The following is a 13,809-nucleotide window of genomic DNA, read 5'->3' as shown; positions in this document are numbered from 1 at the left end:
GAGTCCTTAAAACAAGGCTGGTATCGGCACCAATACTGAGACCTGGTATCAGTACTCGCCCATCCCTAGTTAGTATTAATGCATAACATTGTCATTGGTAACATCACTTGCAACGAAGGGATGTTCGATAACAATTTAGACAGACAGATAAGTTAAAAAAAATATCTATACATCCCAAATCCCAATTTTACCTTAAAATCACATGAAATCAATGGTAATTGTCTATTCTTCTCATTTGTACTTCCTGATCGTAAAAGTGCCACATGACGGTGTCCAAAACTGGTATCCTGAAATAAAACCGTTTATCGGCCCAATATTGATACCTGGTATCGGTACTCGCCGTCCATACTGCCAGTTGAGCTGTGAACTGATTGAACACATCAATATACTCTCCACAGACAGAAAGATAGATGAATAGTCTGTTGCAGCTGTTGCAAACATATGGAGGAAGTTCCTGTTTTCCCCTGTGCCTTTTAAGACATTAAAGCTCTTTACACCTAGCTGCACTAATCCTATAGCCTTCTGCTTACTCGTACCGCAGCCAAGTGGCCTTACAGAGCGTCTTTCTCTTTCATCCCCCTCGTACTTTCGTACCTCTTTGTGTGTGAGCATCTGTGACTATGATGAATGGACAAAGCGAAAGACGAGGGGAGGTGAATGTGAGACATTGCACAAGTGAGGTCACCGAGGATAGAAAAAGCGGAGAGCAGGAACAAGGTACGAGGAGGGGGGGGGAAACGTGCAGGAAGGATTGCACACAAATACACAAATTGCATTTAAAAGCAACTACATGCACTCTGCCCCTGTGTTTATGTCCTTCTTAGGCATGTGTGTGTGCGTATGCGTGTTTGCCTTTGTGTGTGCGCAAGGCCGAGGTAGGTTAAACTTGTACTCCCGAAGTGTTCCCAGAAGAGATTAATCATCCTGTGCTAGAATGCAGCATCTTGGTCATAAATCATCACCTGACCCCCCTCGCTCTGTTGCTGCCACACGTCGCCGGGAAGTCAGCGTAAAAGGAGTGTCATTCTATTACCACGGTGAACAAACAAATTCTTTGATTGATACAGTATGTGAAAGGTAGCAAATCAAGGTAATTAGCATGTGGGAGTTGATTTAAATGATCTATCAAATGTACAGTTCGAGGTCTTTGACAGGATCAAAAAAAAAAAACGCAGCTCGTTTCTAAGAAATTCGTTAAAGATTAGTGCTCAAGTAGGCATAGTAACCGTAAGACCATACGGTACATCATTTTTAATTGGGTACGCATTTGTGCTGTAGCATCTATACCTTGAAAATTCTTCCTTGTAAAGCAAAAATAGTTCAATAAAATTGTGTTACTTTAATAGCCCATTTAACAATTCAATGTCAATATGTCAAGTGAAACTTTAGGTCACGACAGTGACAATAAGGACAGTAATTGCAGTCAAAAGCATTTGACTTGCTTGGGGCCAACACAATCGACCATTAAATGAAATACCAAACAAGTTCATAAAAGTAATTGTGTGACATTAGATCTTAGTCTTAGCTTCTGGGCTTTTCTAATTGTTCCCTATGTCCTTGTCAACTCCCTCCCAGCCGGGATCCATTGTTGTGAAAGACAAATTGTTTCGAATATTGCCATTGTCTAAATGTTTCTGGTCTAACAGTAAGTCTATTCTGTATGTATTAAGCCCTATTTTTCCTCATTTGCCTAAATCATTGAATATTCAAATATTATGAATACTTGAATAGTGTGTCCCATTATCATTGAAATTAACAAGCCCAGGTCTACTCAAGTGGTTGCTGAAGAAGCTATTAATTATTACACATTGTTTCAAAAAATAATTTTTGTTGATGTTTTTTTGTATTTACATACATTTACTAAAGTGGTTTAAATTTAAGGGGGCGTAAAGTAAAAAAAATATATATATCTTTACAATAATATGTTCTATGCGCCCTCACTAGTCTTAACACTGCATTGTGATTTTGACCATTAGCAGCAAAATCCACCTGCTTTTATCCATCTCAGGAGGCGGCCATTTTGCCAAATCCCGTTGACTGGAAATGACATCACAATGCCGAAGGGCTCAGCTTGCAAACCTCACATATCAAACCCAGAAAAAAGGTGAGCCGCGACGATCGTTACCTGAGCCCTATGCAGACATTAAAAAAATGTGAAATGAAAATGGAGGGAAATGTAAATATTTGTTTTTCAGATCAATGTATCGTGTGTGGCCCTTTTCTTCTGGCACTCCAAAAAACTTAAAATAGGAGCTATTGTGCTCCTAGTAAAGAATGTTAGTCTGGTTAAGAAAATTTACATGTTTTATAAACATTTATTTATGTTCCATCTGAAAGAAAAAAACAACAACAACATACAGTAGCTGCATTTGTGTATTAGACTAAAGCTGTTTGTTTGTCCACGTTATAAATCAGAGAGGCATACTTTTATTTTTTCACTATTTCAATTCCGCAGCAGTAACTGCGCTGACGGTAACATACTGTATCCTGTTCTGTATTTCCGTCTGCTACATCAATGTTGAAGGGCAGGTAAATTCAGTGGACACTCCCCTTCTATTGATGAAGCTTTTACACCTTCCTGCCACGACAGTAATGTACATGTTGCAATTCAGGCAGAAATAAAATGTCTGTTCTCTCGGCTATGTTCAAGTGCAGGAAATTGATTCTTTAATAAAAATTCAACAGCCAAGTTTCATTACGTTTCTGAGCTTATTCTCTTTCCCTTGCGGAGCGGGAAAATATCACAGTTTATTAAATTACTTTTCTGAAAAGTCTCAGGGGATGCCATCTTAACTCTCGCCCTCTTTCACAAGGCCATTTTAGACTGTAACTCGGCATGTCTGCTTAGAAAAGCAGGCAGAGAGAAGGAGTGAGTACATGTAACCGAAGCATGGGAAGCACACTACATTTTCTAAATTCAATGGCTGCCAAAGACTTTGTGGTAATTCCATTGAATGCAGAAGGGAACTGAATGATCCCATGAATGAAGGTAGAGCGAGAGATTGCATACAATAACTGGCATGGCTGCTGTAATTTGAAATTGCAAATGAAGAACGTGTGTACATATGCATGCATGGTTGGCTACAGTGTGTTGTGTTCATGGCTAAAAAGGGTAGATTCCTCCATGGATGCCCTGAGCCTGTTCAGTTGCGCAGCATTCTGCTTTTTAACGCTGCCTCCAAAGCACATTTAGAAATTAGTTTTGTTCCGATCCCGTTTTGTGGCCCCCGATATCGACTCCGATACCCAGTTTTGCAGTATCGCAGTATACTGTACTGATACCTAGGTTGTTTTTTTTTTCCAACATGAAAACACTGCCCAGGGTTGAGAACATTCAAGGGACAATATATATATATATATATATATATATATATATATATATATATATATATATATATATATATATATACTGTATATCGGGCCTCTCCCGATACTAATATCGGAACAACACTATTAGAAATATAGTGAGACTAGGGCTGTGTAATTAATCGAAATTCAATTGCAATTTCAATTATTACACTCAACAATTACAAAATCAGCATAATCGTAAAAAAAGATTATTAATGCTAATTTTTGAGTTGTTTATACATTTTCACCTTTTTAAAATTTTAAAATAACTAATTTAATAAATTTTGTTTCATCCAAAAATAACTTGCATAATGATAGTGTTTCAAAGAATTGTATTTGTCTTAATATATATATATTTTTTTACGTTTAATCATTTTCTTGTTTTGTACCAAAAAATAAATGATCGTCCTACTGCACAGTGCACAAGCTGCACGCCAACATAAATATATATATATATATATATATATATATATATATATATATATATATTATATTATATTATATTATTAGAAATATATGATATTATAAATTTTGTTTAGTCCAAAAGGAACTTACATGATTATAGTGTTCCTTTTTTTTAATTGGTCTTAATATTTTTAAATGCTCAAACATTTTCTTGTTTTGTACCAGAAAATAAATATTTGAATAATCGTGATTTCAATTATTGACAAAATAAGCGTGATTATTATTATTTCCATAATCAAGCAGCCCTAAGTGAGACCAAGGTTGCAGATGGCGGACCAATAAGATTATGCAGTGAGTCGGGACTGAGACCAAAACATAACCTACAGTACAGTGAAAGCGTGCATTCTAATATGTTTGTCTTCAACAAATTGATTGAATTGTTTGTCAATAATAATAATACAAAAAAAAGAAGACTGATTGATATTGTAATTGTATTTGTTTTTTTAAGTATCTAGGCAAGGTCAACATACCATAGTATCTAGCTGCCATATAAAATGAAAAATGATTGACATTTCTCTTTATTGCTAAGCCATTAAAACGAACATCATACATACCTGGCACAAATCTGAGACATTATTCATGAGTTCCTATGCTAGAAAGCACATACTGTAGCTTTGGAGACGCTACACTACTTAACAAGTACTGCTGCAGCAAGCTCACAAAGAGCCAGAGGCATGTGAGGAGCTTGAGTTAAAACCAGTCAGTCAGTTGACAGACAGACGTACAGTTGTAATTATCATCGTTAATATCATCCTGCTGTGCCATCATTTAAATTTCAAAACCACCCAAGATCCAGAAGCGGAGTCATCCAAGATGTTAACTGTTGTCAGAAAGCTGTACTTTTTGGAAAACCGGGTGTCATGAGCCGCACATTTTTATGAACACACACACACAAACTAATTAAGTTGTCTGAGCTACATAATGAGCCACCCTATAGAAATCATATGAGGAATTTATAGCTTGTTGCTCATAAAGGTTACAAACATGAGGCATTAAGAAAGATGGCATTCATGAACTTCAGATTTAAATGTAAAGTCACAGTGAAGCACATTAAATACTGGACCAATTTGTCTTACAGTCCTCACATTCCAGATTTTAAAAAAATCATATGTCTGGAATTGTTTACTCATTATGTTATTAACTTTGAAATTAATTTAGTAATTTGTCTTGATTGTCTTTTTTAAGAATCAGCATTCCAATACAGTGATAATGTGGGATCTTTTCAGGCAGGATGGTTCACATTATCTCTCCTTCCTACTTCAACAAAGTTAATCGGCAATCAACCCAAGTGGGCTCCAAGAACAAGTACATATGTGCACACGCACATAAAACACAGTCCACGAAAAAAAAAGAAAGAAAAGAAACTCAAGTAATGTAGAAAACCTAAATAAAAATGCCTTAAGCGTGAAAAATTAAATGCAAGGATTTAAGATTAAGATTCACTGATTGTCACACCCACCTAAATGGGGCAAATTCATTCTCCGCATTTGACCCATCTCCCGAGGGAACGGTGAGCAGCAGCAGCGCTCGGGAATCATTTGGTGATCTAACCCCCCAATTCCAAACCTTAATGCTGAGTGCAAAGCAGCGAGGCAAATGGGTCTTATTTTTCGAGTCTTTGGTATGACCCGGCCAGGGATTGAACCCACAACCTCCCAGTCTCAGGGCGGACACTCTACCACTAGGCCACTGAGCAAAACACATGTACATAAATGTACTAATTTGCGCACCCTTGCAAATAATAATTTACTCCGAGCAAATCTTGTTTGTTTTTTAATTGATTAACTATACACTAGTGACATGCGGTGACATTCTTGCAGGTGAGACATTAATATTTCAATCAGATTTACATATGTATTAGCCAGAGTGACATATTTGCCATTAAATTAGCATTAGCCAGACATTTTTTTTAAAAAATGTGGGGGAAAATTTCATAATTCAGCATTCATTCTATACAAATACTTGGGCAGTTCGAAGTCTAGTTTGCAATTTAGATTTTTGATTATTTGTTTCATAGTTTGATGTGATTTTAGGTCAAATTTTCATTTTCAAGTCCCAACTTTCTTCTTTAAGATTAAAAAGTCCATCCATCTAAAATAAAAATTATTTCATGGAAAAAAAGTCTATTTTGATCAGTCCTTTTCCAAGGGAATATTTTGATTTTTGTTCTGTTTTTAAGAGAGCGCGATTGTTGTGGCTGGCACAGTGAGTACAAGATGAAGTAACTTCGGTTCCAGTATAGCATGCCACTTAAGGCAGAATACTGCCACACAGCAAGTCGGGATCACGGAATGAGACGACTAGATTGAAGACATCACAACGTTTTCCAGCTTCCCAAAACAAAATTTACAGTGCCTCGCAATGTCTTACATTGTATCACAAAGGCCACTCCTGCTAAACAAAACATGCAACAATGGATGGATGACAAGCTTGTTAACCCAGAAAAGAGATGATTCTGACAATCTTATACCACAAAACTGTCATGCCCTTTCAAAACTAACACCACATAAACAACACCTTTACTCCGCACACTCCGCACCTATCTTTTCTCTAAAGCACTGGGTTCTTAGTTAACCAGTTGTGACACAAGATTATTTCTCCTTCCATTACCACAACAATGTGTACCAAATCATAAGATGCTTCGGGGGTAATGTAATGTCTGTGCCGCACAAGTCTTAAATGTTATTCAAAATTTAGCTGATGAAATAGCATCTATGCCATCAACTCCAGTTACCAATGAGGCACTGAACACCTGCCTCGGGCTTAAAATGGATCAAAATCAACAACAACAAAACAACAGAGGCTTAGGGATGTAGGTGAAGCAGACTGCTCGGAATGAATCGTCCACAACATACAAACGTCTAAACTTGAAATGGACTCTATTATAGATGCGGCCTAGGAAAGATACTAGGAATGATGTAATTGTTTCTTTGATAATCATATATACATTGTATTTTGTGAAATTTATTGCGCATTAATTATATCTTAAAGCAATTAAGTACGGCAGTCCTGTGACCAGCAGTGGTGCTGTTTGCGGTCATAAAAAAAAAAGTAAATTACATCAACGAAGAGCTCTGCTATAGGACAAATGGGTAGCATTACTCTAGTCTGCTAGTATTGGAATAGTACTTCTGAGAATTCACATAAAGATATTCCATTCCCATAAAAAATATCATTTAAAGTTGCTTAACTGATCATTAAATTTATCCAGAATCGATTACATTTTACGCTATAAAGAATGTCCACACTTTTTATTTAAGCAGCCTAAAGGCCTCTATAGACCAATCTGATGTGGGACGTCAGGAATTAATTGTCCAGGTGTTGGTATGTGCCGTCTAATTAATGTATAAAATCACAGCGGCGATGTTGGAGCCATTGGAGGGCATCTTGGGTTTTTTTCGGTAGATTCAACATTTGATCACTCAGATTGGCTGTTAGCTAGCGAATCAGCGCACGGGGCAAGAACTCGAAGTAATGAATGCAGATAAACAGTAAGTAATGGAAAGCCTTTAAAATTTCACTCATTTTGCACATCATCGCCCTACGTATTTGGGCGTATACACTAGGGGTGGGGAAAAAATCGATATTGCAATATATTGTTGTGCTCTCTGTTGCAATAAATATATCGATACTCTAACAGCAGTATCGATATTTTATGACGGCACACCAGCGCAAAGCACATAATGGATTTTCCCCGTCATTCAGACATGTCAATGAAGCTGGAAAAATACTCAACGTAACACGCCGCCTACACTAAGGCTAACTTCAAAAATAAAGCTTTACCAAATAATACATTGATGCCAATGCAATTGCCTTGGTGGGCTTTTACTATGAAGTGATGATGTGACCGCCAGCTTGACTTCCTTTTTGTACGTATTGGCTTACATATTTTAATTTTTATTTAATTGACATATTTTCTACCAACATTTTCACACTGCCTTGGATTGATTGGCAGGGTTCAGGGTGTACCCCGCCTACTGCCCGAAGCCAGCTGGAATAGGCTCAGCTATTGTGTATCGTTATATTATCGTTATTGTGGCCACATATTGTCACGGTATCGAATCGTGAGTTACCTGTATCGTCCCACCACTAGTATACACTGATCTGTAAATATGACTGGATAGCTGATAGACCATACACACGCCCATGGAAGACATTGAAGCCACAGGGCAGCCATCTTACCGCTCCCCGTCTCGCGAGCAGACTACTGTATATACTTTACCTAGACGTACAGATTAGACATCTACAGCTCTTAGGCTCTTAGTATAAGGGCGGGGCTGGTTTGCAGCTTGGTTTGTGGGGTCCTCACTATTTTTTAACAAGTTGACGGTATGGGCTGCTTTGAAGACCCCATTTTCTTTTATCGCTCAGTTCCTTAGATCCTTTTATTAGATTTGGCAGAGGCATCTTTTGTTGAATTACAGTTAAAATTATTTAATTTAAAAAAATATATACAAGTTTCCTCTTGTAAACATCATAAACATATAATGTATACATGTATTTAAGGCAAGTAAAATGTCTGAAGTCCTTTTGTTTGTGTTTAACAAATGTAAAATCTCAAATGTCAAAAGTCTTAAATATTTTCACATATATATATATATATATATATATATATATATATATATATATATATATATATATATATATATATATATATATATATATACACACACACAGATCAGTGGACGTATAATGTCTGTCTGGACAGAAGACCAATAAGATGATTTCATCACTATGGTTCAAGATAGACCAGCATTGTATTACATTACCGTTAAAGGGTATGTCGATCAAGTGATAAAAGCCAAACTATGGCAAGACATCGAGACACAACTGTATATACCAGTTAGGCTTTACTTTTACATTACACAATACGAGTGTGAATTGTAAAAAAAGATAGAGGTAGCGATGCATGTTTACGTTTTTATATCCCTCCCCCATAAAGAGCTTTGCGGTTGTGTTTTTCTTACAGTGAGGGATAGTGATTACCACCGCTGATGGTATGGACCAACATTACAAAGTACTTCTCTCGCATGTGCAGAAGGTACTAAATAGTTATGCATAGGCGCCTGTTTGTTGTGGTGTGTATTTCCGGCGTGATGTGCCAACGCCACAGGCGATAGGCATCGGTCAGATTTGGCTGACGTCCGATCGGTGTACCAAGGTGTTAACATACTTACAAAAAGTTACAACAGGCTGATATACTAATATCGAGTAAAGTCATCATCTCATTTCACATTTTTGGGCACATAAAACAAAGTTACCAATTAAGGGTTAATTACTGTAGTTGAAGTAATTATAACTGCATGTATTGTCATAATTGGCACCATTGTGCCTTTTTTAAATGTAAAAGAGACATCTGACTGTAATTTGGCAGTATCACAACACTGGCTGTGCAACAAACATTCAACCCACTATGTCGGTTCATTATCTAACTCTGAGTGGGCTCTGAATCGGTTTGGAAGGACAAACTGTTAACTGGGCTCTCAGTACCAACGTGGGTCATGCCTAGTGTGAAAACGGCATTAGTGAAATTAGACCCAGGAGGTTTTTAATGCTCTTTTCCATCTGTTTGCCCGTGTGAATGTTAAGTATCTACGCAGCCAAATACAAGACACGGCACAATGTCACACTGGATAAAACAGCCCCTGAAGAAGGCACATTGTCCCAAGAGTGTGTTTATTTGATATGTGCCTATTTATGTGCATAAAGTGTATACTGACGTGCTTATGCATTAGGGTTATTGTGTGAAGCCTCGCTCTCTAATCCCCTAATCTGCTGAACCCTGGAAATCACTGCAGTCATCTGTCAGCCAGGTCAGAAGAGGGCTCAACACTTAACCACATACACACACAAACACACACATTAACACACGCACAGTGAGAGTAATTTAGTCAACAGGGTCAGCCTCATTCAGTCTAATAAAGATTGATGCTCCTCTGTCCAAACCTCACAGGTGTTGTAGTAAAATGTAGACATACGTAACCCAAATAGAGGCAGTGAGAGCAGGCGGGGAGAAGTAGAGATTCACTTTAATTATTCTCAGCAGTAAATTAAAAACTGCACAGTCGTGTGCAGTCAAAAAGAGTGTGTGTATTAAAGTTAATCTGCAAAATCCATTCCTGGAAAATTGAATTGGAGATTTCATTTGGGTCTCAAAAGAAATTCACAAGCATTTCTTCCAGGATTGTTTCACACAAAATGTCTCCACAGGCTCAATCTGTTTATTTAGTTTGATTATTTAGTCTTTGAGTGTATGCGTCGTTATTGTCAGTTTGTGTGTTCAGGTCAGCTATCTGGCGCGTTTCAATTTACACACCTGCTCCCTATTCACACGTGAGACATTGTAACACTAACAAACAGACATGGGAAGTAACGTTACTGTACTTGTGTTGTTTTTTTCAGTACGTTCATTACTTTTTACGTTTATCTGTTACATTTTAACATGAAAATCTGTACTTTTTACTCGATACACTATCAAAACAAAGTTGTTGCTTTTGTTTTTAAATGCATGAAAACGATTAAAATATTTGACCCGGAAGAAAAGCCAGCCATCAATGTCTCCTGGCTCCGCCAATCATATGAAGCGTTACACACGGCCCCGACATCCCAGCATATGATTGGCTCTACGACACGCTATTATCACATGACGTGCAATTGGCTCGATTAGAACAACTAGTAAATAGGAGGGCAATGTGCGCCGCCACTACAGAGAATAATTTGAACTTGATAAGAATGCTGCCAGTCAACAACATGAAAGAAGGTTCAATCATGTCAGTGAGGAGTGGACCAGCAACATGAGCGAGTGATACTCAACACCAGAGGTGGCAAATCCAGGTCCAGAAAGTAAAAACTCTGGCAGAGTTTAGCTTTAGCCCCAGGTGCTAGCTAGCTAGCTCCCCAGGTGCTCGTTTACCTGCTTGTTTATCTTTCCAATTGACAAAAGAAGAAACATCTGGTAAAAATACTTTTTACTTCTACTCATCAAGCACATTTCAGAGCCAACACTTTTTTTTACTTTTACTTGAGTAATTATTTGAGTGAGTACTTTTACTTTTAGCAAAGTTGTTTTTTACATAAGTAATTGTACTTTTACTCAAGTAAAGAATGCCAGTACTTTTCCTATCGTTGTTACAAGTCACAAGACCGTGCGGAGGGAAAAGGACTCCCTGTGCACAATTTGGACATTTTCACTTAGGGGTGTACTCACTTTTGTTGCCAGGGGTTTAGCTTTTAACTCATTTACTGCCAGCCCAGTGCAAATTGATTTTTTACTTATATAGCTGTCAATGGGAGTGAATAAGTTAATATTTACTATTGTTAATGAATAAAGCTTATTATCATTTAGGTCATGATTGTTTGTTATTTTTAAGAAGCAGGTCTCTAAAAGGAGGATTAGAAAATACTGATCAACATGGGGATGGCAGGCAGCTAAGCTTATGGCACATAAGGACACACACGCTGAGAACCTCTAATGCTCTGATGCTTGCGTTGATTCAAAATCTCTAAGGTCTGTCTGTTTATATATATATATATATATAGCCACACACACGCACGCACACGTCTTAGTGTGTGTGGGTGGGTTGATGGGTATGTGCCAAATAGGACACCCTGAGGGTTTGTCTGGAGCTTGTGGTTGACATGGCCTGGTGCTGTCCAGTGTGCTCCTATTAGTGCTCACACATATGCAAACACACAAACACATAATGATGAGTGCCAAGTGCTTGAGCAGTACAAGTGAGTAAATAGTCCATTCAAAAACAGATATTTGTCATATGCATACAGCACATAGTTTTAAGAGCATAGTGATCAGGCTCTGCTTTCTTTTTTAACTGTACGACTCTGTCAAAAGCTCAAGATAGAAGGACAGGAGGCACAGATAGAACACATAGACTCATGACTGCTTGACAAGAGCTAAAGGTGCGGGAGGCAAAGGTACCGAGAGATCTGTGATCTTAGCAGGATGGCTCATCATCTCTCTGTGTTGTCATGTCATAAGTTAATGACAACTGCTGGACTAGTGAGTGGGACTTTCGGCCTTCAGAGGGTCCAACCAGAAAATGGTGACACTTTATTGTGATGTGATCTTAACTTGCAAACGTATTAGGTCAACAAGGATATCAGATGAATCGCTCTCAACCGAATTGCTTCCTTCGGTCTAATGCAGACTGCAGATGGGCTGTAGCTTTCAATGTCGTTAACAATGTAGCTCGTGAATGTTCTGTTTGTGGTGATTCAAAAAATAAAAGTCTATTTACATATACTTGGTACTTAAAATGATCACTGCATATATCACTGATCACCTAAAAAAACAGCATACTACCCTCCCCCCCAAAAAACGTCTGGGGTTAGTGTGTAGTATCATTTGCAGTACTGTAATTGGATCACCAAGTTTTGGGTGCTACGTAGGTACTTAACTACGGCTTGAATTAAATCTGCTCTAAAAGCACATTATATACATTTTGGTTGCTTTGGATTGACTACTAAGAGAAAAACAACTATTGGAGTGTGGTATTTGGTAGAGTGACCAAATGTCCTCTTTTGCCCGGAAATATCCACTTTTTTACATCCTGTCCGGTCATCCGTTTTTTTTATTTATATATTTTTTAATATATGAATTCATTAAATGATCCAGTTTTTATTGTGTGACATTTGAGACGTGGAGTACATCGTGTTGCCGCGATTGGTAGACCACAGATTGCTCCCAAGTCGATGACAAGGGGTGTAGGAAAAAAAAAGGCGTTTACATGTGTGTGTTTTATTGCTATATATTATTATGCTGTTGTTTTTTTAAGAAAAAAGTAGGTCAGCATTTTACATACCTCACTTTTTAAGCATTCAAATAAGGTTCTGAGCTAAGTCGGCAGCCCATAACTTTAGCTCACTGGGAGCATTCCGAGTCGCTAAACTGGAGGGCACGGGTTTGAGCCTGGCTTTCCCCATTAAAAAAGAAAAACAAACTTTAAAAAATTAACGGTCAATCACTGGAGCATAAATGGTTGGGCTTACAAATGTATGTCATTATTCATTTATTTGTCGTGTAAGATTAAAAAAAAGTCAAAACAGAGTTATGTTTTTTTGTTTTATTTTCAACCCATAGTTTACAGATGAGGAATACGTTCAAATCAAATGTATGGCATCTCTGAATAAAATTTGAGTATCTTGAGACGAGGCAATATGTCCTCTTTTTTGGAAATCAAAATATGGCCACCCTATATTTGATCACTGTGTCTGTCAAGCAAACTCAGTTCAGTGAAGTACAGTATTTCATTTATTAAAATGAAATGACTTGGCCACTTTTCTGGATGGACAGTGCCCATATGTAGCTTTTTGAAAAATGTTGTCATTGGTTGTTATGGTTACATACTTTTTAGAGGACATGTAGGTTGACACACAAGAATGTTCAAATGTCTGAATCATAAAATGAACCGTTAATGGATACTTGGTGTTTTGAGACAAAACTATAAGAACAAAACCTATGACTGCTTAGACTAGTACTTAATATTTGCACACTGGAAGAACTTGTGAGCTTTTCCAGAATAGAATAAAGAGTGATAAATACATGTGCAAATATGAGAATACAAATGTGGCCATGCAGAGACGCAAAAGTGAATCTCATGCAGGTTGGGGCTGGGGGGCTTGTGAGGGGTCCCAGTAATGACAGGACAAGCATCAAATCAAAGCCCACTGGTTTATATGTCAGAATGACACAATAGCATCTTTATTGGGTGCAGGCACTGAGAGAGATGAGGATGCCTTTTACATTATGATTGACCTTTAAATACATTAGACTATTAATACACAGTCAGGATGTCTGTGATTAAAATACTTGTTTTTTTTTCTTTACTTATTTGATGGTATTTTGTACAGTACGGCGCTCGTGATGGCACTCGTGCATGTTTGCAGCCTCGTGTATACCTGCCTTAAAAAAATACCTCTACTCAAGAAAAACGGCACACACAGAGCAGCAGCGCATACAAGCAAAAGCATCACGTACGG

At 37.7% G+C, this 13,809-nt stretch overlaps 1 protein-coding gene and 1 long non-coding RNA gene across 9 annotated transcripts in view; one reads left to right on the top strand and one right to left on the bottom strand.

Annotated features, from left to right (window-relative positions):
* Positions 1–13,809, bottom strand: part of tenm2a (teneurin transmembrane protein 2a) — a 266,084-nt gene that overhangs the window by 251,617 nt on the left and 658 nt on the right. The window lies entirely within an intron of this gene.
* Positions 637–2,666, top strand: LOC144058800 (uncharacterized). The gene is made up of 4 exons (XR_013295486.1): positions 637–717; positions 825–1,037; positions 2,009–2,104; positions 2,196–2,666. It is a non-coding gene; the product is annotated as an uncharacterized LOC144058800 (long non-coding RNA).

This window comes from Vanacampus margaritifer, chromosome 10, assembly GCF_051991255.1.
Source record: "Vanacampus margaritifer isolate UIUO_Vmar chromosome 10, RoL_Vmar_1.0, whole genome shotgun sequence".
Taxonomy (NCBI): Eukaryota; Metazoa; Chordata; class Actinopteri; order Syngnathiformes; family Syngnathidae; genus Vanacampus; species Vanacampus margaritifer.
The sequence above is the reverse complement of the archived record's forward strand: the minus strand, read 5'-3'. Positions and strand labels throughout refer to the sequence as shown.